Consider the following 26340-nt stretch of genomic DNA (forward strand, 5'->3'; position numbering starts at 1 on the left):
TTGAATTTATAAAAAATATTTAAATTCTAAAAAAAAATAATCAGTGTTAAATTTATGCTTGGAATAAATTCCCATCCATAGTTAAGTTCAATTTGTGTCGTCTATGACATGTCAATTACGAATAGCATGTTAGGTTTAATTTATGGAGTAACAACTAGCCTTCTGTACTTAGATTCCATCGCTCATATATAATAGTGTCAGTTTGAATAAAAATGGCTGATTAGGTTGGAATATAAGATAATTTCATTATTTATATCAATTAATATTTTTATTTATAAAATAAATTAAAAACATACTCCCATACTAAATTTATCTGGTATTCAATCCAAATTAACGAATTAATAAAATTTAGAATAAAATTATAGAGGAAACAAGTGATATCGAAATTAGTTCTATACGGGAAAAAATTGATGGCCATAATAATATCACATTACATTCTTGAAGAAAAGTAGGCTATGTGCTAAAGTTAAGCTAGGTAGTTCAATCTGGTTATGAGCGGAAAGAGATTAGCTCCTAACATCACCCATCTAAAGCAATAACTAATTAATGTTATGTATACGGTCTTAATTAAATTGGGAAAAATTAAATAAAAAAATAGTAGAGATTGGAAAACAATAATAAAAAAGGTTAAGGGTAAAGTACAAACCAAATTACCCTGAACGTTCGAACACCATCGATTAAAGTAGAGGTGGTTCATTGTGATTGAGCGTTTGTAATTAAATGATTAAAAGTGTTTAGAACATACATTGCTTTGTAATCACATTAGTTTAATAAAAAAATGAAAAAAATGTAATAATTAATATTCATAATTGACAAATAGAAAATAAAAGAAAATTTGACGTTACCCTGAACGTAGGTGGAAAAAGAAAATAAAACATTTAATGATAATTGAGCGATGAAATGGTGTAGTTTAATAAAGGATAAATTACGTGTTTAGTATGTAAACTATTGATTTTAGTCCTTTTAATATCTAAACTTTTATTCAATTATTTTAAAACCATGCATAAAGTTTAATTTTCGTTTTATTTTAGTATCATGTTGTTAAAAATTTAGTTTCTATTTCATTTTAGTACATCTTTCAAAATTTAACGTTAAGTTCTGAAAAGATTAAAAGTAGTGAATGTAACTTTGGTTAAGAAGTCAAACCACTACAAATTTAGATAAAATAAACATCCCCGCATAACAATATTCACATGTGTTTGTCAACTTCTAAAAATTTAAACATTCAGCTTCAGCCTTTACTTTTCTATTGGATGAGAAGCTTTCGCCGTTACATGATATATATAGAGAACAGATAGAGGTAATGGGGGAAGCATCCACACACACACACACACACAAAATACAGTTCTTATTTCTCATCCAACTCCTTGAAGAAAACTCTCTTTAATGAAAAGGAAACATGGGGGATGAAACAGGAAACCATGACATGGATCAGCTGGCTGAGACAGGGAGACACCTCAGATCGTCTTTTCGCCAGATAGCATCAAGCTTCAGGAGTACTACCTCGGACCTTGCTGTGTCATCGTTCAGAGCAAATAATGACGACGACGTTGAGTTGCAGTGGGCTGCAATCCAAAGATTGCCTACTTTTGAGCGGCTGAGAACGTCATTTTTCGATCACGAGCTTTTAAATGACACAAGCAAAGTAGAAGAGGATATAAAAGTTGACAGGAAAAGGAAGGTGATCAATGTTACAGAGCTTGGAGCATTGGAACGCCGTTTTTTCATCGAGAAACTCATTACCAAAATTGAGGAAGACAATCTCCGCCTCTTGAAGAAACTGAAAGAAAGAATAGACAGGTAAGAATCCATGTCTCTTTTGTTTTCAAGCAGTCATTACTATTCACACATGAAAACTTGTATTCAACAACAGAGCTAAGGGATGCCTTGCACTTCGATCCCTTGTTCAATAACTCTCATATTTTGATTAAATTGGTTCGGTGGATAAGTTTTTCTTCCTAGAGATTCCTTCAGTATTTAATGATTTTTCTTCATCAAAACGACTTTGTTTTGGTGTGATTCATATTAAGTTAATGGTCCGTTGGTTTATAGATTTTTTTTTTCAATTTTCCTCATCAAAACGACACTGTTTCGGTGTGACATTCATATTATTAAGTTAATGGCCTATTGACATAAACAATAAAACGCCTAAAATACAATGTATTTTGTTACGTTCACACTAGTAAATATTACGGTTCACGCATGAAAACTTGCCTACAACGAAAAGTTAGGGGATGCCTTGCACTTCGATCCTTTATATCGACAACTGCAAAAAGACAAATGGAGTTTTGCATCAGTTGAAAATGAAGATCTTACATTTTAAACCTAAAACTTCAAAAAGTAAAACGTATATTTAATCAATGCTGACAGAAGCAAAACCATAAGCATGATGGGTCAATGCAATGCTTATGCACGTTAATTTTTTTTATCTAGTGGATTGATTACCAACATCAACATGAAAATGACTTATGAACACTAATAGTGAAGTCAATCAAAAGAGAATTTACTTTGTAGAGTCATGACTAGCAACTGACAGTGACATTTGTGTTTAGAGTGGGGTTGGATTTGCCAACTATTGAAGTGAGATTCCAGAATCTGTCGGTGGAAGCAGATTGTGAAGTAGTTCAGGGAAAACCCATTACTACACTTTGGAACACCATCAGCAGTGCATTCTCTGTAAGTTTTAGTCCCCAAAAAGAATACATGTGTGTATATGTATATTGGTTTGACCTTCCTAAACTTGTTCACTATGATTTGGTTCACACACTAATGGGAGAGATTTAAGATGTTGAACAGGCTTTGACAAAAGTTGGACGATGCAAGTCTCAATCATACAAGATAAAAATTCTCAAAGATATCAGTGGCATCATCAAGCCATCAAGGTTTTGGATATTGACTTCTCACGTTCATTTCATTTGTGCACGATCTCTGAGTTTAGGCTACTTTTTTGGAGAAAAATAGTTATACCAAACAAGTAACTGATAAGCCGTCATAAACTTACATTGTATGCAGGATGACTCTATTGCTTGGCCCTCCAGGCTGTGGAAAGACCACTTTGTTACAAGCACTTTCAGGGAAGCTTAACCCATCTCTCAAGGTTTTCTTTTTGTCCATCAAATCCCTCTTGAAGTAGCAATGTAAATAATCTGCATAAGCAGACACAGTCAATACATTACAAAATTTTAATGACAGATTCAAAAACTACAACCAAATAATACGTAGTATATAATAATTTCTAAAGTACTGAAAAATATTGTGAATTGAACAACAATCGATCTGGAGGCATACTTTTATTTCAGGTCACAGGGGAAATATCCTACAATGGCTACAAATTCACAGAGTTTGTGCCTCAGAATACTTCAGCTTATATAAGTCAATATGACCTACACATTTCTGAAATGACTGTAAGAGAAACACTCGACTTCTCAGCACGTTGCCAGGGCATTGGAAGCAGAGCAGGTATACATTACTTTGCATCTTGAAACCAACAATCATACCTTCATAACAATAAACTGATCTTAGATGTTGTCTACGAATAAAGATATGTTGAAAGAAATCGGTAGAAGGGAGACGGAATCTGGCATTGTCCCGGAACCAGATATAGACGCATACATGAAGGTAATTTGCTAGAAATAGTGATCACGTCAGCAGCTAGCAGGGGCAGGATATCATTGCCTTTGGAGCAACCTCTGACTTTATAATCTGTATTAACAGGCAATTTCTGTTGAAGGACTAAAAGGAACTCTCCAGACAGACTATATATTGAAGGTGATTCTCTCAAAAATAAAATAAACTTATAAAAATGGAAATCGACATTCTTCTCTAACAGTTCCAAAACCGTTCTTTTCCCTTCAGATTCTTGGACTGGACATATGTGCCGATACTATAGTGGGAGATGCAATGAACAGAGGAATCTCAGGTGGTCAAAAGAGAAGGTTGACAACAGGTTCTATAACGTTCCTATTAAACTTTGTAGTTATAATGTTAAAGAGAACTGAGATTAATGTTCCATAAATCCCTTGCTAATAACGAGGGACCTTGATGAAGGCCAGATAAGTTCGACTCCCTTTGCCTCGCAAAACCAAGTCATTCTAATAGATTTTACATGTGGAATAATGACAGGGGAAATGATAGTTGGTCCAAATAAAGCTCTCTTTATGGATGAAATATCAACTGGCTTAGATAGCTCCACTACCTTCCAAATTGTAACCTGTCTACAACAACTAACCCACATAACAGAGGCAACACTTCTAGTATCACTTCTTCAACCAGCACCAGAGACTTTTGATCTATTTGATGACATTATTCTAATGGCAGAAGGAAAGATTGTATACCATGGACCACGCAGTTATGTTCAAGAGTTCTTTGAACATTGCGGTTTTAGATGCCCTGAACGCAAAGGCGTTGCTGACTTCCTCCAAGAAGTATGTGTTTTTTAATCTGCCTAGTACATCTATGACATTTTCCTTTAACTGATGTGATGAAATAAACAAATTTTAGGTGCTTTCCGAAAAGGACCAAGCACAGTACTGGTATCGTAGAGATGAGCCTTATAGCTTTGTTTCTGTGGACAACTTCATAGATGAATTCAAGAAGTTTCACACAGCGCAGACACAAAATGAAGAACTCTGCACACCTTTCAATAAATGTGAGAGCCAAAAAAGTTCCCTGTCATTCAAAATCTACTCATTGGGAAAATGGGAATTACTCAAAGCATGCATGGCAAGAGAATGGCTTCTCATGAAGAGAAACTCATTTCTTCACGTTTTAAAATCATCACAGGTAATAACAATCATTATAAGAATAACTGTATAGTATCAAATACGAGCAACCAAACATACCCACTTACCAGCCATGGATGCTTTCTACATGCAGCTTATAGTTATTGCACTAATAACAATGACCATCTTCATTCGCAATCGAATGAAGGTTGACCTAGTCCATGCAAGCTATTACCTGGGTTCCCTGTTTTATGCTCTCATGAGACTTATGACGATCGGAATTTCTGAGTTAGCATTAACTGTTTCCAGACTGTCAGTGTTCTATAAGCAAAGAGATTTCTACTTCTACCCAGCATGGGCATATTCTATTCCAGCCGCTATTCTAAAGATTCCATTTGATGGATGCTTTTCTATGGACAGCTCTTACATACTACGTGATTGGTTACAGTACTGAACCCGAAAGGTTTATCATGTTAACAAAAATTATCTTCAAGTAAATATCTAACAAATGTCATCATCTTCTAACTGAATTTTACTTTCAGGTTCTTCCGCCAATTCTTCCTCCTTTTCCTTGTTCATCAAATGGCAGTATCACTATTCCGATTAATTGCTTCAGCTGTTAGAGATCCACCTTTTGCAGCAAATTTTGGTCTTCTTACGATAATGGTGATATTTTTATTCAGCGGCTTCATAATTCCACGACGTAAGGCCATTCATTACTCATCAGAGGAGATGAAAAAAATGTAAAGATCTTAATGTTCCAAACTTTTTTGCAGCTTTACTGCCTCCTTGGATCAAATGGGGCTTTTGGCTTTCACCACTTGCATATGCTGAAATAGGTGTTGCAATAAATGAATTTCTAGCTCCAAGGTGGCAACAGGTGAAAGGAAAACAATTGATATCTTTGCTGCCATACTGCCATGCAGATTAGCATATCTACTCACACCCATGTTTTCTGGCAATTGTTCGGTAGCAGGTTTCATCTTCAAATGCAACTTTGGGACAGCAAGTTCTAGTAAAACGTGGGTTAAACTTCAATGACTACTACTATTGGATATCAGTAGGAGCATTGATAGGATTCTGGGTGATTTTTAACGTTGGATTCACCTTGGCTTTGAGCCTTTTAAAGCGTAAGTTGTACCTTAGCATGCACTATACAAGAAAATATGGTAGAAAAAGAAATTAGAGGTGAATAAAATCTTTAAAGTAATAACACGTACATGCTGTTGCAGCTCCAGGGAGTTCTCGGGCTATTATTTCTCATGAAAGATTTTCTTATCTAAAAGCAAACGAGAATTCGAGCGACACAGCTGAGGAAAAAGAATTGCCGAGCGTGGACTCTCTAAAAGCTTTAGCACAAACAAAAGGTAAGGGTGAGAAGCTCTTTTTGTTCATGTAGAATTACCTTACGTTATAGAGAAATTACTGGATGTCATATGAAGAAAACAAATAATATAGGCTAGCATGCCAAAATACTATTATCACGTTTTTGACTACAGGGATGGTTTTACCTTTTAAGCCAATAACGATATCATTCGAGGATGTACAATACTTTGTTTATACTCCTAAGGTAACTATGTTAGATCTCAAGCCCACGTTTTCAAATACAAATACAATATATTCTAATGTTTTGTATGTATTCCCAGCAACTGAGAGAGCAAGGGTGTCCACAAAAAAGACTACAGCTACTTCAAGATATTACTGGTGCATTTAGGCCTGGAGTTCTCACAGCTTTGATGGGTGTTAGCGGAGCTGGGAAAACAACACTAATGGATGTACTTTCAGGAAGAAACACCAGTGGATATTTTGAAGGAGATATAAGAATTGGAGGGTACCCCAAAGTCCAACAAACATATGCTAGAATATCAGCTTACTGTGAGCAAACTGACATTCATTCTCCAATGATAACAGTAGAGGAATCAGTGATGTACTCAGCTTGGTTACGTCTACCAACCGAGATTGATAAGAGCAAAAGATTGGTAACACATGCTTACATAGTTTATAATTAAACAGATTGCACTTGCTAGGCAAAGATCCAAAACTCATCCCTGTATATCTTGAAAGGATCGATTACATCATTGCTCTTATACTTTTGTGTGGGACTGGAAAACTGTCCAACTCTTATTTAGAAACAAGAAAGTGTAAAAAAACGAAAAAATAGTACGTAGAAAATCATCACCTATATACTTGTAACATTGGCTTAAATTGTCCCTAGGACTTGAATACATGCATGGATTATATAATGATTATGAACAAATTCCCCAAATTGTTTAACTCACTTACCTCTCTAACAGGAATTTGTAGCAGAGGTTCTTCAAATGATTGAGTTGGATGAAATCAAAGATGCTTTAGTTGGCATCCCTTGGGTAAGAGGAATAACACCAGAGCAGCGTAAACGGCTAACTATAGCAGTAGAACTTGTTTCTAATCCATCCATAATATTTATGGACGAGCCTACTTCGGGTTTAGATGCCAGAGCAGCTGCAATTGTCATGCGAGTTGTGAAGAATATTGTTGACACAAAGCGGACAATTGTATGCACCATCCACCAGCCAAGTATTGACATCTTTGAAGCATTTGATGAGGTAATTAACTGGCAGATTCACATGCATGGTAAATAATTTTTGTAATAAAAATTACATAGTAGAATTTCAAGAGAATTTCTTGCATTCTTCTTTTTAAATTATGAATTAAATGCACTATCATATGTTACTAGATGTGTCTTAAATAAGTATTATCAGGAGCCACATATTTTTTCATAACATGCGTGTATCCTTGCAGCTTATCTTGATGAAAAAGGGAGGACAAATGATATATTCTGGAGAACTAGGTCAACACTCAAGTAGGCTTATTGAATACTTTGAGGTAACCCAAAAACTCAATATATAACAGTGTGTAGTTTATTTTGTGTTTTATGTGTAAATGTCTCTACATAGTAGCCTAGGACCTTACTTTCTATGTTTGACATTAAAATGACATCATAGTGAAGGAATAGCACCCTAAACAAACCAAATGGCCTTTCTATGGCGACTCTCTTTTTAACTCATCCAATGTTCATGCTAACATTTTTACACCCTTATGGCAGGGTATACCTGGAGTACCAAAAATTAAAGAAAACCATAACCCAGCAACATGGATGTTAGAAGTCACCAGTCCTTCTGCGGAGGCTCATCTTGGAATAGACTTTGCCCGTATCTACAAAGAATCTTACCTCTACCAGTAAGTGTTTTATCTTAAACGTGTTTAAAAACTATTAAGTTTGTCATAGTCACACCACTAACCAGGGTAAGACGTCACATTTGGGGTATTTTGCTGTTCTCTTTTGATTTTCGTTCAAGGAGCCATAAACACTCTTAGCAATATTGAATCAGAGAATTATATAATTTTCACTCAATTACTGAAACCATCCTATTTCGTTTTTAAGCACCCTGTTTTCTTACACCACAAGGTAGTTGAAAAACCTTGTATTAAATAAGGTTTCTTGTGCCTAACTTTTAATGATCATGTCAAGTGATATAACGTTCCTTCTCTGTAGGAGAAACAAAGAAATAGTCAAAAGCCAAAGCCTTCCAGCACAGGGTTCAGAGAAACTACAATTTTCGACGCCCTTTCCACAAAATGGATGGGAGCAACTTAAAGCATGCCTTTGGAAACAACAATTGTCCTATTGGAGAAGTCCAAAATACAACTTAATACGCTTGGCATTTATTATTTTGTCTTCTTCATTATATGGAGCCTTACTTTGGAAGAAAGGACAGAACATGTAAGCTGCTTCCCAGCTCTTTTTCTTCCTTTTCCAATTGCTACCAATCATTTAAACACCATGGTCACATAGCTATACTAAGAAATGTTCATCTATGAAGCATCGCCAAGATTTATTCCATTGAGTTAACATAAAATGTATCTCCAAAAAGTTGATTGTTGGCACAAGCCCCAATATGAGTGTCATAACCATTTTTTTGTAAAACAATTAAATATTATTTTTAAAAACAATTATGACTTTAATTTGGAAAAAATGGGTGATTTTGAATTGATTTGAATAAAATTAAAAAGAGTCGCCATCAGCCTTTGGGTTAGGTAGGTCGAATACCTAAAAACGTCTTTTAAAACAATTTTAAGAAAAATCATTTTTTAAGACAAGATTCGGTCTGCGTTACCAAAGATTCATTTAAATGGATTCGGGAGTCGGTTACGTGCGGGGAAGGGTAAACACCCCCACAACGCCCAAAATTGGTACTGTGTCGCTTACACATCGTTGTAAATGGTGGAAATTATAAATCAAATATAAAGTTAAAATATGATCTATTTATCGAACGTTGATTAATTTGCTTCGAATTAAATAATTAGAGAAAATTCTTTAACTCGAAAAGAAATCTCGAAATTAGCAATCCTCCATCGGGAAAGCTAACTCGACTATTTCTCATCTATAAAGAATATTTCCCTCTTGATAAAATGTGAATCGAATATGAATAAAATTGACGTTTGCATACAACAAAATAAATTGATTAACTAAAACATGAATCGAAAATAAAATGGAAAAAAAATTGAAGTTTATATTTACATAAAGTAAAATAAATTACTATTTAAAATAACACACATTGCATCATTTGCACAAATTAACAAAATATACTCAACTTATTTTAAGTTACTATGTCGTTAAAATGCCGTATCGGATCGCACCACTTCGACCAAGTGATACTTTCCACGCTCATTCTACGCATACGTGTTCTTAAAAGTATTTGGACAATATTTAAATAAAGAAAAATGGAAATAAATAGAAATAGAAATATGTGAAATAAATATTTACAACAAATAAAATTAAACATATTTAATTACATATGGTACAAATAGATACATAACATGAAAAATGTACATACATAGGGGATTAAAATAAAAGAAAATTAATATTACAAACCAAACTATAATGACAAAAAAGTACTTTGAATTACAAAAACCCAAAATAACAACATATAAACTCAAAGGACCAAAATAGTACAAACATGAATTTCAAAGGACTAAAATGAAATAAATAGAAATATGAAGGGATTAAGCGGTAAATAAAAAAACAGAGCCAGAATCAAAATATTAAACATTTACAAGCACTAGAAATGAAAATAAACCATAAACAACATCTAGGACTAAACTGCAATAACCAAAAACATGAAGGCCGAATCATAATTAAACCAAAAGTAAGATAATGACTAAAATAATAGATTTATAACTATCATAGCCAAATTTGAATATCAGAGAAAGTACACAACACCTAAGATCAGTGACTAAAATATAATATTTATAAATGTCAGAGATAAATTCGAAACTCAGCCACAATACATAACATATAAACTCAGGGGCTAAAATGAAACTATTACAAACATTGGGACCAAAGTCAAATATCCACAAAAATGACATAACATACATTAGTAGGACTAAAATGTAAACAAGGAAACATAGATGCCCAAAACAAAAGAAAATAAAATAGACATTAAACCAAACATCAAACAATGACTAAAATAGAATATATACGAATATGATGACCAAACTCAAATAACAGTAAAGATAATAAAATGCATGGGATCAGTGATTAAATTAAAATATTTGAAAATATTAAATCCAGAATCAAATATAGACAAATATGATATAAAACATGAACAGGGACTAATATATAACATTTGCAAATTTCAGGACCAAATCCGAATATCAAAGGAAAATGCACAATAAACTGAAACAGTGACTAAAACGAAATAAATATAAATATCACAACCAAATTATAATATCAGCAAACATAATATACAAATTAATGACTGAAATGCAATCATTAAAAACTAAAAGGCTCGAAATAAAACAATAATAATTTCATTAAATGACTTAAATAAAGCATTACAAAGGAGAAGGGACCTAAACTGTAGTTACCCCATGCTTGCAAAACACGGGTGCCCAGACCCTTGAAACAGCGCCGTTTGGTCAAATTACATAAGCCCAAAAACGGGCATTCATTCATCCATCCTCTCATTTGCCTCTCATCCAAAGAAAACAGAAGTGAGAGAGTTTTAAAACTCTCTCAACTTCTTCACATCGGGGAAGAAAGGGCCGCCTCATACCGGCGGCCATCCCGGAGGCCCATGACGGCCGGCACGGCAGTGCCCGGCGGTCGGAGGAAGTAAACAGTCTCAAAAGACCCCCCTCCTTTACCCTCAACCCGAAAATCACCCCTACCTAACCTAAAACCGACCCTAAACCCTTAAATCTAAGGTATACCTTTTGAGAAAACAAGAAACCGGTGACCCTTCCTCCTCTCGATGACTTCTCCGATCAAGGTATGGTCTCCTCCCTCTCTATTTCCCTATTGGTTTTTTTATTTTTTTTGTTTGGTTCGAGTAGTTCTCTTTTTCTTGTTTTTTTTTTCTGGTTTTTTTTTTCTCCCTGAACCCGAATGCCCCCCGTTTTTTCTCTGTTCTCTGCTCTTAACACCCTTGAATACCCCCTCTTGTCTGGTTGCATGCTTGATTTATTAGGGGTTTTGAATGAAATCATGAAGCCTACGGGGTATGGGGATTGTTTCTCTGATTTGGTACGATTGAATCCCGAAAAAATCGGGATTTAGAATGATATTTTAATGGGTTTTAGATTTGATATATTTTTTTGACTGATTTGGGCACTGTGGATGACGTTCAGTTACTGTTTAGAAGCTGGATAACAACGGCGGTGGCTTGGGATCGTCGGCGGCACTCACTCGGCTGAGAGGCTAAAAGGCGACGACGGCTAAGCTTCAATTTAGGGTTTAAAACCCTAACTAGGGTCCCTTTGGACCGTTGGATCAAATCTGATCCAACGGCTGAAATCTCGAGCGGCTGGTGCCTTAGAGTGAAACCCTAACCGGGTATGGGTCAACTTGTTGGGCTTGGATGGGTCGGATCCGGAGCAGCTGGGCCTGATTCAGGTCAAGTATTGTAATTGGGTTGACTGGGTTGATGTACTGGGCCTCAAAAATTGGCCTGTAAAAATAATAATAATAATAATTAATAAACATAATAATAATAACAATAATAATAATTAAAATTAGATAGAAAAGACCCGGACAAAAACGGGTGTCTACAGCTGCCCCTCTTTGCACATTCTTGTGTTAACAAGAATAGGGCAAAGACGACAAGACATCACGTTTTTGTCTGGTTCTCTCCCTTTTAAACTTAGAAATTGGATAATGTTGGTTGTTGGGGACGACACTGCTCATACGTGATGAAGAGTTCGGGTTGTCTAAGGGTGACACGGTTCCTACGTGATGAGGAGATTTGGTCGGTGGATGACACGGCTCATACGTGATGAAGAGTTCTTGGCCATATTTAGGAAGGCAATAACACGGTTCCTACGTGATGAGGACGGCTGGTTATCTAGGGGTGACACGGCTCCTACGTGATGAGGAGATCTGGTCGGGGGATGACACGGCTCATACGTGATGAAGAGTTCTGGCCATCTTTAGGAAGGTGATAACACGGTTCCTACGTGATGAGGACGGCTGGTTATCTATGGTTGACACGGCTCCTACGTGATGAGGAGATCTGGTCTGGGGATGACACGATTCCTACATGATGAGGACGGCTGGCCATCTTTAGGAGTTATGGTTTAAAGAGAAACCAAATTAAAGATTTGTTTCAAAAGAAACAAACCCAAAGATTCGTTTCAAGAAAAACAAACTCAAAGATGATGTGTTTCAAAAGCAACTGTCTTAAAATAGACAAAATTCTTTTCAAGGGAAATGACTCAAAGATGATTTAAAGGAAACTGTCTCAAGAAAATTTGTTTTTAAGGGAAATGTTCTCAAAGATCGGGGTTTCATTGAAAACTGTCTCAAGAAAATTTGTTTTTAAGGGAAATGTTCTCAAAGATCGGGGTTTCATTGAAAACTGTCTCAAATGAGACAAAATTCGTTTCAAGAGAAACGATCTCAAAGATGTTTGCTTTGTTTCAAGGGAAACATACTCAAAGATGGTAAATTTTGTTTCCAAAGAAACAAACTCAAAATTTTTTTCCAAAAGAAACTGTATCAAGAGATAAAACCTTGTTTCCAGAGAAACAAACTCAAAGATGATCTTGTTTTAAGAGAAAATGTTTCAAGAGACAAAATTCGTTTCAAGGGAAACGACTCAAAGATAGTTTTATTTTAAGAGAAACAAACTTAAAGATTTTGTATTTCTAGAAAAACTGTCTCAAGGGAGACAAAATTTGTTTTAATAGAAACGATCTCAAAAATGGGTATTTTCAAAAGAAACAGACTCAAAGATGGATTACATCTTAAGTGAAACCAAATTTGTTTCAAATGAAACAATCTCAAAAGTTAGTTTTTCATTTAAAACTGTCTCAAGAGAGACAAAATTTGTTTTCAAAGAAATAGACTCAAAGATGATTTTGTTAAGATAAACAAACTGAAAGATTTTTTTTTTAAAGGAACAAACTCAAAGATTTGTTTCAAGAGAAACTGTCTCATTTTAAGAGAAAAGACTCGAAGATTTTTTTCAAAAGAAATTGTCTTAAGAGAGACAAAATTTTGTTTCCAAAGAAACAAACTCAAAGATTTTTGTTTCAAAAGAAACTATCTTAAGAGAGACAAAATTTTGTTTCCAAAGAAACAAACTCAAAGATTTTTTCAAAAGAAACAATCTCAAAGATTTTTTTTCACAAAATTGTCTCAAGAGAGACAAAACTTTGTTTCAGACTCAAAGATTTTTCACAAAATTGTCTCAAGAGATACAAAACTTTGTTTCAAAATAAATAGACTCAAAGATTTTTTCAAAAGAAACAACTCAAAGATTTTTATTCAAAAGGAACAAACTCCAAGATTTTTATTCAAAAGGAACAAACTCAAAGATTTTTTCAAGAGAAACTGTCTCAAGAGAGACAAAACTTTGTTTCAAAATAAATAGACTCAAAGATTTTTTCAAAAGAAACAACTCAAAGATATTTATTCAAAAGGAACAAACTCCAAGATTTTTATTCAAAATGAACAAACTCAAAGATTTTTTCAAGAGAAACTGTCTCAAGAGAGACAAAAAAAATCGTTTTAAAAGATTCAAAGATTGTCGATATTGTTTATATGGAAATAATCTCAAAGGTGTTTTCAAAAGTGTTTATTTTGTTTCAAATGAAACAATTTCAGGATTTGTTAAAAGGGGAAACTGTCTCGTGCGAGACAAATCAGCTTTGAAAATCTCAAGTGATATTAATTTTGCTTCAAGTGAAGCAAATTCAAAATTTGTTTTAAAAGGAAAAAAAATGTCCCAAGCGAGACGAAATTTGTTTTCAGATAAATTGTCTTAAGTGAGACAAAATTTGTTTTTCAAGAACTGTCTCAAGCGAGACAAAATTTGTTTTTCAAGAACTGTCTCAAGCGAGACAAAATTTGTTTTCGAAGGAAACTACCTTAAATAAGACAAATTTTGTTTCAAAGGAAACAAACTCAAATATTTTTTTAAGAAATTGTCTCAAGAGACAACTATTTGTCTCCAGAAAAAAAAAAAACAGCTCAAAGGATACTGATAATCTGCTTATTCTTGCTGATGGAAATATCTTCAGAAGAGACGATTGTTGACTTCAAAAAGTCAAATCTGTGGATGTCATTATTTCTTCAAGTTAGAGATATCTAGTCATTTCCGAGCTTTGATTTCCTGAGAGATCAAAATGATGTATTTATGAATGACTAATCTTTGATGTTATGATGTCATGATGAAGTTTGTATTTTATTTGTCCTCAAGAGAGGGAAACTCAAAGTGTTTATTGCACATGGTGATAAACGTTTGATGCAAAGATGCAAACTTATGTAACATGTATGTAAGTGTATGTATGTATGTATATGTTGATGTATGTTTTTCTCGAGCTGAAAGGAGAATGGTTGCGAGAGCAGTCTTCACTCTATCATTGATTCAGTTTGTCTTCATTTCCACCATGGTGTACTCTTGCAAACCTTGACCTGAGACCATTTGTTTGTCCCATCAAATTTTGCCCAAAAATTAGCTTTCTCTTGCCCCAGCTTCGATTCTGAGCTTCGGAGAGATATTCGTTGAATTCCAAGATATACTTCCAGAGAACTTATCTTGTTTAAAAATATTTTTCTTCTTCTTTTATTTTCAAAAGTCTGAAAATATCAATAGTTTTGAAAAATGTTTAATCAAAAGTTTTGAAAATATTGCTACTTTCAAGGTTTCTCAATTGACAACTCATAAAACAAGAGTTCATTGGATATCAAAGAATTAACTACTCTTTTAATCCTTCAATAAATTATAGCTATTTGACAAGTGTCAAGATCAGTGCTATCTTTGAGAGATGGTTAAGTAAGGAAGGATAAAAAGTCTCAAGTGGTTAATTTTGGTCAAAAGTATAGTGTTCTCATTTATTTGATGTTCTCTGATCTGATGGAGTAGCTTTTGTACTCATATATTGGAAGTGTTCTCTGACTCCCAACTCTCATGTTCTCATTCATGTTGTGTGATGCCTCATCAAGGGATTTGAGCAATCGTCTCCTATGTAATAATCTTCATATTCGAGCCGCCCTTTCAGGTTTTCAACTCGAATCCTCCTTTGGTTTCAAGACGTTACCCAGAATTTTACGTCTTTAACCCCCCTTTGCTATTTTTTATCTATCATGCATTAAAGATTTTAGAAAATCTTTATAAGTAAAATATTAATCCTGATAGGCGGGATGAAATATGAGGATAGTCTCTTCCGCTTAGAAATCCATGTATGATTAGAAGGGACTTGTAAGGCACGTAATGTAGGTCATGGTTCAGGGTTATGAAAGAAATGGATAAAAGGCCCAAACATGTGTTTTAAGGGTATTTGAACCAAGGATCAATTAACTCTGATGCCTTCGATCTTGTTTTGCTCAATTTGAATATGCTCGTATGAGTCCTTTGTCTTCTCTTGATGTTTTATGATCTTCTGGTGAACTAATTCTGGATCAATCTCATAGTTTGAAACTTGATGTGCCATTTAAGTCGAGAGACTCTTTGTATGTGCTCTTTGTCCACTTTCTGTTCTTTTTTTTCACTTTGTTTCTTTCTCTTTGCTTTTCTTTTCTCTTCGCTTTAATATGATCTTTGCACTGTGTATTTGGTTCACCTTTTGGTATCTTATCTGGATTAATGGTCTTCACTCATACGAGCAGATTTCCTCTAACTTGCCCCCCAATATGGAGGGTGATCCTTGATTAGGGTTGAATCAGAAGAAAATATAATTCAGGCTCAAATGGGGACACAAGGGATATATATTTTCTCTTGTTGTGAAGGGATAATGAAAGAAAGCCGTTCGTCATCTCATACATAGAAATCCTTGCGAAAGAGGTATCCCCAGGGGGATAGATTTTCAGGATTAATTTTTATTCACATGAAAAAATATAATTAATGCATGATAAAATTATTTTGAAATAATTTCTTCTTTTTCTTCTTCTTGCTCCCGGTATGCCTCAATTGCTCAGGCTCGTCCTTAGAAGATCGCTTCAAGATGCCCCACATTGTTTCTTCTTGTAGGAAATTTCATGTTCAAGTGAACAGTATACTCAACGTCTGTAGGTTTTATTGGTAAAAAATGTTGGTTTTGCGTCTAAGAAGACGATGGTGACTTTATTGGCTCAAAGAAAGGTATGGGTATGACTTTTGTGTCTCAAAAAAATAAATACAGTGTTTCAAGGTGGAAAGAATATTTCAAGGTCTCAAAGAGATAGAATGTCAAAAATTGGTTATTTGGTAGTGACCAGGAATTATTTCGGGTAAAAATTGAGATATTTTATTTTGGGTTTAGACAGAATAAAATAGGTCTAATCTTGCCATATGTCAAAAATCTATAATTCTTGAAGAATTAAAAGAATATGTAATTCATTCGATATTCAAAGAACTAAAGATTAAAATTTGTTCAATTATTGTATGATCATTTCAGTCATCAAAGATTAAAAATATTTAAGCAAATATTGAAGAAAGAACAAAAACGAGTTCAAACAAAACAATCTCTATGGATGCAAGTGGTTGATGCAATGACTTCTCTGGCTTAGTATTAGGATACCCCTGAATAAAACATATTATGGATTTTGTGCTTTAGTGTCTTGCAGTTGTCAGTGGTATGCCCCGAGCTCCCAACATGATAGCTGCATATGGCGTTAATATCATGGCCTTCAGGATATGGGGTCTCTCTTGGTTTGGATTGAACTGGAGTCACAAGGTTCCTCTCAACTAGCATTGGGAGCAATTCCTCATATGTCATTGGGATTGGATTGATGCGACAGAATGTCTTATGAGGTTTGGTCCCCAGATTAGCTAGATAAGATCCTTCAATGTTAATATCATCTCTTTCTTCATTGTCGGAATGACTAGTGCCTCCTATCTGGCCATTCTTAACTGCTCTTTCGATCATTTCTCCACACATGACAATGTCAGAAAAACTCTTAGTGGCAACCCCCATCATGTAGTCGATATATGGAGACTTCAATGTATCGATGAATAGAGTGATGAACTCTCTTTCAGTCATTGGTGGATGCACTTGAGATGCGACATCCCTCCATCGTTGAGCATATTGTCGGAAACTCTCATAATTTTTCATCTTCATATTCTGAAGCATTGTTCGATCGGGGGCCATATCAATCATGTGCTTGTATTGGCCCAGAAAAGCACTAGCCAAATCCCTCCAGGAGCGGACTTGAGTATGACTCAGTTGATTATACCCCCTAGAAGCGGGTCCAATCAAACTATCTTGGAAACAGTGGATCAACATCGGATCATTGTTGGTGTATCCAGTCATCCTTTGGATAAACATCGTGAGATGTGAATTAAGGCGACTGGTGCCACTATACTTTTCAAACTCGGGCATCTTGAATTTGGGCGGAAGCACCAGGTTAAGAACTAATACTAGTTCTGTTGCATCCATCCCGTTGTGAGAGTTTTGTCCTCTCATTCCATGGAATGTCTCTCTGCACCACTGTTTCAAATTATCTGGGATCTCGTTCTGGGCTCTTCTCGTCACTAGGTGATTAGGAATCCTGTTGGGCTAGATAGTTGGTTGTGAACTAGCCTGTGCTTTCACACATTTAACTGTTTCACGGGTCAATGAAATCTTTTCTTTGCCTTTTTCTTGGTTGAGCTCAGCCATCTTTGCTACCATTTGGTCAACTAGGTCTTTTTGGTTTTGCAAGATACGATCCACGGTGGTCTTTTGTATCTGCTCCATTTTAACCTCCCACTCTGCTTGCAACTTTTGCAAACTCTCGTTCACCTCTTTCTTCAATTCCTCAAATTTTGCATCCATTTTCAATACTGTGTGAATGCAGTTGCACAGTTAGAAGCGCTTCCTCAAAGTTTCCCACAAGGTATGATTAATGCATGTAAACATGCTTAAATGAATGTTATGCAAAATGCAACGATGCAAATGCAAATGCAGAAATGTTGATCCCAACAATGAATATTTTAGAACAATTTTCACTAGAAATAAAAGTTTTCACATTACAAGACAGTCCACTTTACAGACTTGACTTCTCTTAGATGTTGAATCTGAAATGGGTCGCTGCTTCATCTTGGATCTTCATCCTTGAAAATGATGCCCCTCAAGCGTTTTGTAAACATACTCTTTTAATGCCCCGGCGATGCTGAAGTCAGTGCATCACTCTTCGATGAATAACGTCGGAACGATCGTAAATAATAATCTACTGCTGGATTAATCCCCAGACTTCAGTCTTAAATGTTGCACGATCGTCGAGCTCACTGCTTTGTCTCGGATCTTTGTATTTGGAACTGATGCCCCTAAAGCATTCTGTAACCTAACTCTGTTAATGCCCCAGTGGTGCGGAAGTCAGTGTGTCGCTCCTTGATAAATAGCGATGAAATGATCGTAGATAAAAATCGACTGCTGGATCACTCATCGGATCAGTGGCTCATCATTTTAGTCTCGAACGTTGCATGATCGTCTTGAGCAAGTCTCCTTCTTGTACTCTGTGCATTTCTTTTTAGCCTTCGGTGCATGTCTGTGTACGCGACTGCTTGGTTGAAAACTTTTATCTCTTCTTGTGAAAATTTTCTCTCGAATATCCCCTTGCTGATCAACATTTTCGCATTATGTTATGATGATGCAATGTAAAGAAGAATGAAAAAAACAAAAACAACAGAAAATAAATAAGTTAGTGCACACAAAGAAAAGAAAAGAAATTAGTTAGTACAAGTAAGACAATCGATATATATAAAAATATTATTTAGAGATGAATATAACACCTACCCCATCATGATATCTACCCAAACATGCTTTCAATAGATAACAATCCTACCCGGACATGCTTTCTACCCAAAATTGATTTAATTTCAAGAAAATAATCCTAACCGCATGATATCTAGTTCGCATGCTTTTATTCTAAAAGAATAAATATATTCTACAAACTTTAAACAAAAGGTAAGGGTTTAGAAACATTTCTCCTTTGTGTACACCTATTTTAGGTACCTACTGACAGACAGAGGTTCGATATAACTATACCTAGGGTGACCATTCTACGGTTCACTATATGCATGGTTTCGGTTCTAACAGGAAAGGGGACTCGAATTGTCCTTGATGTCGGTGCCCCCTTGGGCTGCCAGACCCTTGATCCTCACCCATTACAGGTTTCAAACGGAACGAGTTCAATTCAAGGGGATTTATTGCCTTATACTCGTACGAGGAATAAATCCCTACGAAGGTATAAGGTATGTATCCCATGGGTTATTTGCTAAAACTCATACGAAGAATAAATTCCTACGAGAGTAAAGCATTCACCCCGACTAATTTGGATCGAAGCTCGTCTCTAGAGCTTATGTTATGCTAATGCGAGTGATGTGTGTGAGGAGGAACATACCTACCTTCGACCCAAAAGGAAAACAAAACAAGGAAAAAAAATGATAAAATCTTGATAAAGCTGAAAGCCAAAAATAAAATGTTAGTATGACAAAAAACGAAGCAATTAAAAATTTCAATAAACGGATCATAAGTTAACTATGTACTCAAACTTATAATTTCCACTAAGACGACAATGTGTAAGCGACCTACAGCTTGACTCTCTAAAAAAAAGTCCCCAGCAGAGTCGCCAAGCTGTCATAACCATTTTTTTTGTAAAACAATTAAATATTATTTTTAAAAACAATTATGACTTTAATTTGGAAAAAATGGGTGATTTTGAATTGATTTGAATAAAATTAAAAAGAGTCGCCATCAGCCTTTGGGTTAGGTAGGTCGAATACCTAAAAACGTCTTTTAAAACAATTTTAAGAAAAATCATTTTTTAAGACAAGATTCGGTCTGCGTTACCAAAGATTCATTTAAATGGATTCGGGAGTCGGTTACGTGCGGGGAAGGGTAAACACCCCCACAACGCCCAAAATTGGTACTGTGTCGCTTACACATCGTTGTAAATGGTGGAAATTATAAATCAAATATAAAGTTAAAATATGATCTATTTATCGAACGTTGATTAATTTGCTTCGAATTAAATAATTAGAGAAAATTCTTTAACTCGAAAAGAAATCTCGAAATTAGCAATCCTTCATCGGGAAAGCTAACTCGACTATTTCTCATCTATAAAGAATATTTCCCTCTTGATAAAATGTGAATCGAATATGAATAAAATTGACGTTTGCATACAACAAAATAAATTGATTAACTAAAACATGAATCGAAAATAAAATGGAAAAAATTTGAAGTTTATATTTACATAAAGTAAAATAAATTACTATTTAAAATAACACACATTGCATCATTTGCACAAATTAACAAAATATACTCAACTTATTTTAAGTTACTATGTCGTTAAAATGCCGTATCGGATCGCACCACTTCGACCAAGTGATACTTTCCACGCTCATTCTACGCATACGTGTTCTTAAAAGTATTTGGACAATATTTAAATAAAGAAAAATGGAAATAAATAGAAATAGAAATATGTGAAATAAATATTTACAACAAATAAAATTAAACATATTTAATTACATATGGTACAAATAGATACATAACATGAAAAATGTACATACATAGGGGATTAAAATAAAAGAAAATTAATATTACAAACCAAACTATAATGACAAAAAAGTACTTTGAATTACAAAAACCCAAAATAACAACATATAAACTCAAAGGACCAAAATAGTACAAACATGAATTTCAAAGGACTAAAATGAAATAAATAGAAATATGAAGGGATTAAGCGGTAAATAAAAAAACAGAGCCAGAATCAAAATATTAAACATTTACAAGCACTAGAAATGAAAATAAACCATAAACAACATCTAGGACTAAACTGCAATAACCAAAAACATGAAGGCCGAATCATAATTAAACCAAAAGTAAGATAATGACTAAAAAATAGATTTATAACTATCATAGCCAAATTTGAATATCAGAGAAAGTACACAACACCTAAGATCAGTGACTAAAATAATATTTATAAATGTCAGAGATAAATTCGAAACTCAGCCACAATACATAACATATAAACTCAGGGGCTAAAATGAAACTATTACAAACATTGGGACCAAAGTCAAATATCCACAAAAATGACATAACATACATTAGTAGGACTAAAATATAAACAAGGAAACATAGATGCCCAAAACAAAAGAAAATAAAATAGACATTAAACCAAACATCAAACAATGACTAAAATAGAATATATACGAATATGATGACCAAACTCAAATAACAGTAAAGATAATAAAATGCATGGGATCAGTGATTAAATTAAAATATTTGAAAATATTAAATCCAGAATCAAATATAGACAAATATGATATAAAACAAGAACAGGGACTAATATATAACATTTGCAAATTTCAGGACCAAATCCGAATATCAAAGGAAAATGCACAATAAACTGAAACAGTGACTAAAACGAAATAAATATAAATATCACAACCAAATTATAATATCAGCAAACATAATATACAAATTAATGACTGAAATGCAATCATTAAAAACTAAAAGGCTCGAAATAAAACAATAATAATTTCATTAAATGACTTAAATAAAGCATTACAAAGGAGAAGGGACCTAAACTGTAGTTACCCCATGCTTGCAAAACACGGGTGCCCAAACCCTTGAAACGACGCCGTTTGGTCAAATTACATAAGCCCAAAAACGGGCATTCATTCATCCATCCTCTCATTTGCCTCTCATCCAAAGAAAACAGAAGTGAGAGAGTTTTAAAACTCTCTCAACTTCTTCACATCGGGGAAGAAAGGGCCGCCTCATACCGGCGGCCATCCCGGAGGCCCATGACGGCCGGCACGGCAGTGCCCGGCGGTCGGAGGAAGTAAACAGTCTCAAAAGACCCCCCTCCTTTACCCTCAACCCGAAAATCACCCCTACCTAACCTAAAACCGACCCTAAACCCTTAAATCTAAGGTATACCTTTTGAGAAAACAAGAAACCGGTGACCCTTCCTCCTCTCGATGACTTCTCCGATCAAGGTATGGTCTCCTCCCTCTCTATTTCCCTCTTGGTTTTTTTATTTTTTTTTTGTTTGGTTCGAGTAGTTCTCTTTTTCTTGTTTTTTTTCTGGTTTTTTTTTCTCCCTGAACCCGAATGCCCCCCGTTTTTTCTCTGTTCTCTGCTCTTAACACCCTTGAATACCCCCTCTTGTCTGGTTGCATGCTTGATTTATTAGGGGTTTTGAATGAAATCATGAAGCCTACGGGGTATGGGGATTGTTTCTCTGATTTGGTACGATTGAATCCCGAAAAAAATCGGGATTTAGAATGATATTTTAATGGGTTTTAGATTTGATATATTTTTTTGACTGATTTGGGCACTGTGGATGACGTTCAGTTACTGTTTGGAAGCTGGATGACAACGGCGGTGGCTTGGGATCGTCGGCGGCACTCACTCGGCTGAGAGGCTAAAAGGCGACGACGGCTGAGCTTCAATTTAGGGTTTAAAACCCTAACTAGGGTCCCTTTGGACCGTTGGATCAAATCTGATCCAACGGCTGAAATCTCGAGCGGCTGGTGCCTTAGAGTGAAACCCTAACCGGGTATGGGTCAACTTGTTGGGCTTGGATGGGTCGGATCCGGAGCAGCTGGGCCTGATTCAGGTCAAGTATTGTAATTGGGTTGACTGGGTTGATGTACTGGGCCTCAAAAATTGGCCTGCAAAAAATAATAATAATAATTAATAAACATAATAATAATAATAACAATAATAATAATAATTAAAATTAGATAGAAAAGACCCGGACAAAAACGGGTGTCTACAATGAGTATTAGACGTTCTGATAGCACCATGCAAGTTTGCCTTTTTTACTAGTCTAACTAATCAAAATAACTACATCTGCATACAAATGCCCTTGTATGTATTGTCTTCTGATAAGGAGAGCAATACACTTATCATTTCTAAATGATAAACAACATCTTGATAACCATTTGCACACATCAACTTTCCTGTTCAAATTGTTGGTTTTATTTGCAAGGATAAATAGAATGCTAAACAGACAAGGGAAAGATATTAGTACTAATAACTTCTCTCCTTGTGCTAAAATCTAAAGAAGATAGAGCAGGCGAGAATATGAGAAATTAGTAAGGACATTAAATTAAGTTTAGCCGATCAACAAAAATTTAAGCAATGAAAGTTAATGAGTAGGTGTAATTAGCATACCATGACAATTCATGTTCCAAAAGAATGCTTAAGACCTTAGCACATAGTTATAAAAGTTACTTGGTGGAAAGAGAAAAGAATAAGGTTTTATATGAATTTCAGTTCAACTAGAATTGTATCTATTGAAAAGCTGAATTAAAAACTACAGAAATTTAATTGATTGAAGTATATTAGATTAAATACTTACTGTGTGACATGCTGACATTCTACTCCCCTTTCTGAAGACATGATGAGCAGGATTTTTTCAACGTTATTGGATCAATGTATGTTTTCATGATATTCACTGGGACAAGCGGTTGTTCATCTGTTCTTCCATTCGTAGCTACTCAACGTACGGTTGTCTACCGTGAAAGATTTGCCAGAATGTACTCCTCATGGGCATATTCATTGGCACAGGTAAATTTTTTTTTTATAGAATGCCTTCTAAGCATTTACAAGTACTAGTACATGTATTAAGGTTGCATATTTGCTCCTTCATATTTGCAGGTGATTTGAGATCCCTTATCTCTTTCTAGAAGCAATATTATTCCTGACAATCACTTATCCAGCTGTAAACTTCTACGGATCAGCTTACAAAGTCTTTTGGTACTTCTACACCATGTTTTGTACGCTGCTCTATTACAAATATCTAGGCATGATGATTGTTTCTCTGACTCCAACTTACCAAGTAGCTACAATATTTGCAAGCCTCTGTTACACGTTGTTCAGCTTGTTCTCAGGGTTCCTCATACCAGGACCGGTAAGCCAATTGTGTCTTGTCTTACTGAGTGAAGCCCAATTTCGATTCACAACTTTCACAATTCCTAATAAAATTAATCATTTAGGCACCTGAGAATTTTAAATAGTCGAATGGTTAGATTAATGATAATGAGAGCATGCTTCAGCTTAAGTACTTTACCAACTATTGATGCTTTATTTTCATTAGAGCAACCATCGATACGTACTCTCATTTTCATAGATATCTAAAGTAATACGCATCTGCTACTTTCCTGCTTTCAGAAATTTCCTAAATGGTGGGTTTGGGGATACTGGATTTGCCCAACTGGGTGGTCCCTGAAAGGTTTCCTCGTTTCACAATATGGAGATATAAGGGAAGAGATCATAGCATTTGGAGAGCGAAAAGCACTCAATGCCTTCTTGAACAGTCATTATGGGTATAAACATAAAGATTTGCCCATAATAGCCATTGTACTACTTGCTTTTCCACTTGTCTTTGCATCTGTTTTTACATATGGTATAGCTAAACTAAACTACCAAAGGAGATAACATGCTTCTACTTGAGTATGTAACCGCTCAGGCAAACTGCTAATGAAGTATAACTATTGTTGGTCTAACATACAAAGTTTTTGCGATTTAAGAATTGTAAACGTTGGTGTCATCGTATTCTGCTTTAAATATCTTATATATATTATCGCTTAAAAGTCATAAGAGAGAGATCGTATGTAATGGGTTTTTTATAAATAATAGTTGGACATTCTAGTTTGGGCTTCATAGGTTGTAAATATAATATGTTTGGGGTTAGGAATATATGAGAATTACATGAAATGAATTTGTTTGGCTCTCTTTAGCCGTTCTGCTTCTGCTTCTATCATTCTTATTATGTTTCTTCTCTAAATCTTCAATTCTTTCTATATTTTTTCATCTTTTATATTTTGGACTGTTCAAATAGGAAACTAAAGGAAATAGCAGAAAATTAACAGAGAAAACTAAAAGAAATAGAAGAAGATAGAGAAAACAGAAGAAACAGAGAAGAACGGCTAAAGAGACCCAAACAAATTCATTTCATATCATATAATTCTCATATATTCCTAACCCCAAACATATTATATTTTTAACCAATGAAGCCCAAACCCAAAAGCCCAATTATTATTTATAAAAGCTCATTACAATAAGTTAAAATTTCATTAGAAAATTTTAGAAATTATATATATATTTTATTAATCTATGGTGGACACAAGGAAATATTTGTTTAAATACCCTATTATTTGACATTGGACACTTATACGGTTACATACGAGGTGCTCAAACCCGAGATATTAAGGAATAATAAAAATTATATTTTAAACATCTTTAATTAAATTAGACTTGGAAAAATTAAAAGTTTACATTAATTTAATTGAGTTAATTGTATCATATGTCCCCAACTATAATCCTTATTTTAAATTAGTCCTTAAACTTTTAAATATTCTAATTTCATCCCTAAACTATGACTCTCATTCTAAATTAGTCCTTAAACTTTTGAAAATTCTAATTTCATCTCTAAACTATGACCCTCTTTCTAAATAAGTCCCCAAACTTTTGAATCTTCCAATTTCATCACCAAATTCATCCAAATATGTAGTTAGTTTCAACCACTAAATTTTGTTTTCTTCAAACATATAATAATATAACTTGGCCTAACTGTTTTATTAACAAGGGATGTTATTAGTATATACATATAGTTTGGGATGAAATTGGAATGTTCAAAAAGTTTGGGGACCAATTTAGAATGAAGGTCATAGTTTGGGGATGAAATCAAAATGTTCAAAAGTATAAGGACTAATTTAGATTGGTAGTCATAGTTTAGGGATGAAATTATAATATTTACAATTTTAGGGACCAATTTAAAATCGGTTCATACTTTGAGGATATGCGAATGAATTAACTCAATTTAATTAAAAAAACAAATATTTTAAAGGAAGAAATCAAATCGAAAAAAGATCAAAACCTTTAAGTCTCTAAAGATAATTAAATAAATCGTTTTAAAAGTTAGTTTGTGAAACCTTTTTTTTATTTAAAATATCATTCATATTTTTCTCATTTCTTTTAATTTTTTTTTTCAAAACTCTTGATTTTCATTTTCTATCATAATCATTTTGATTCCTAAATATCCAAATACTTAATTTTTGTCTGAAAAAAAAAACACTATTAAATTCTCCGTTCCTCTCTATCTTTTCTTCAAGTTTTTCATAAAGTACTCTCAAGATTTATTATTTCAATCTTGTTTTTT

General features: G+C 34.4%; 1 pseudogene; it reads left to right on the forward strand.

The window, feature by feature from the left end:
- Positions 1 to 1402: 1402 nt before the first annotated feature.
- LOC120141218 lies at positions 1403 to 24624 on the forward strand (annotated as a pseudogene).
- The last annotated feature ends 1716 nt before the right edge of the window (positions 24625 to 26340 follow it).

Source organism: Hibiscus syriacus, unplaced genomic scaffold (assembly GCF_006381635.1).
Source record: "Hibiscus syriacus cultivar Baekdansim isolate YM2019G1 unplaced genomic scaffold, ASM638163v2 tig00110794_pilon, whole genome shotgun sequence".
Taxonomy (NCBI): Eukaryota; Viridiplantae; Streptophyta; class Magnoliopsida; order Malvales; family Malvaceae; genus Hibiscus; species Hibiscus syriacus.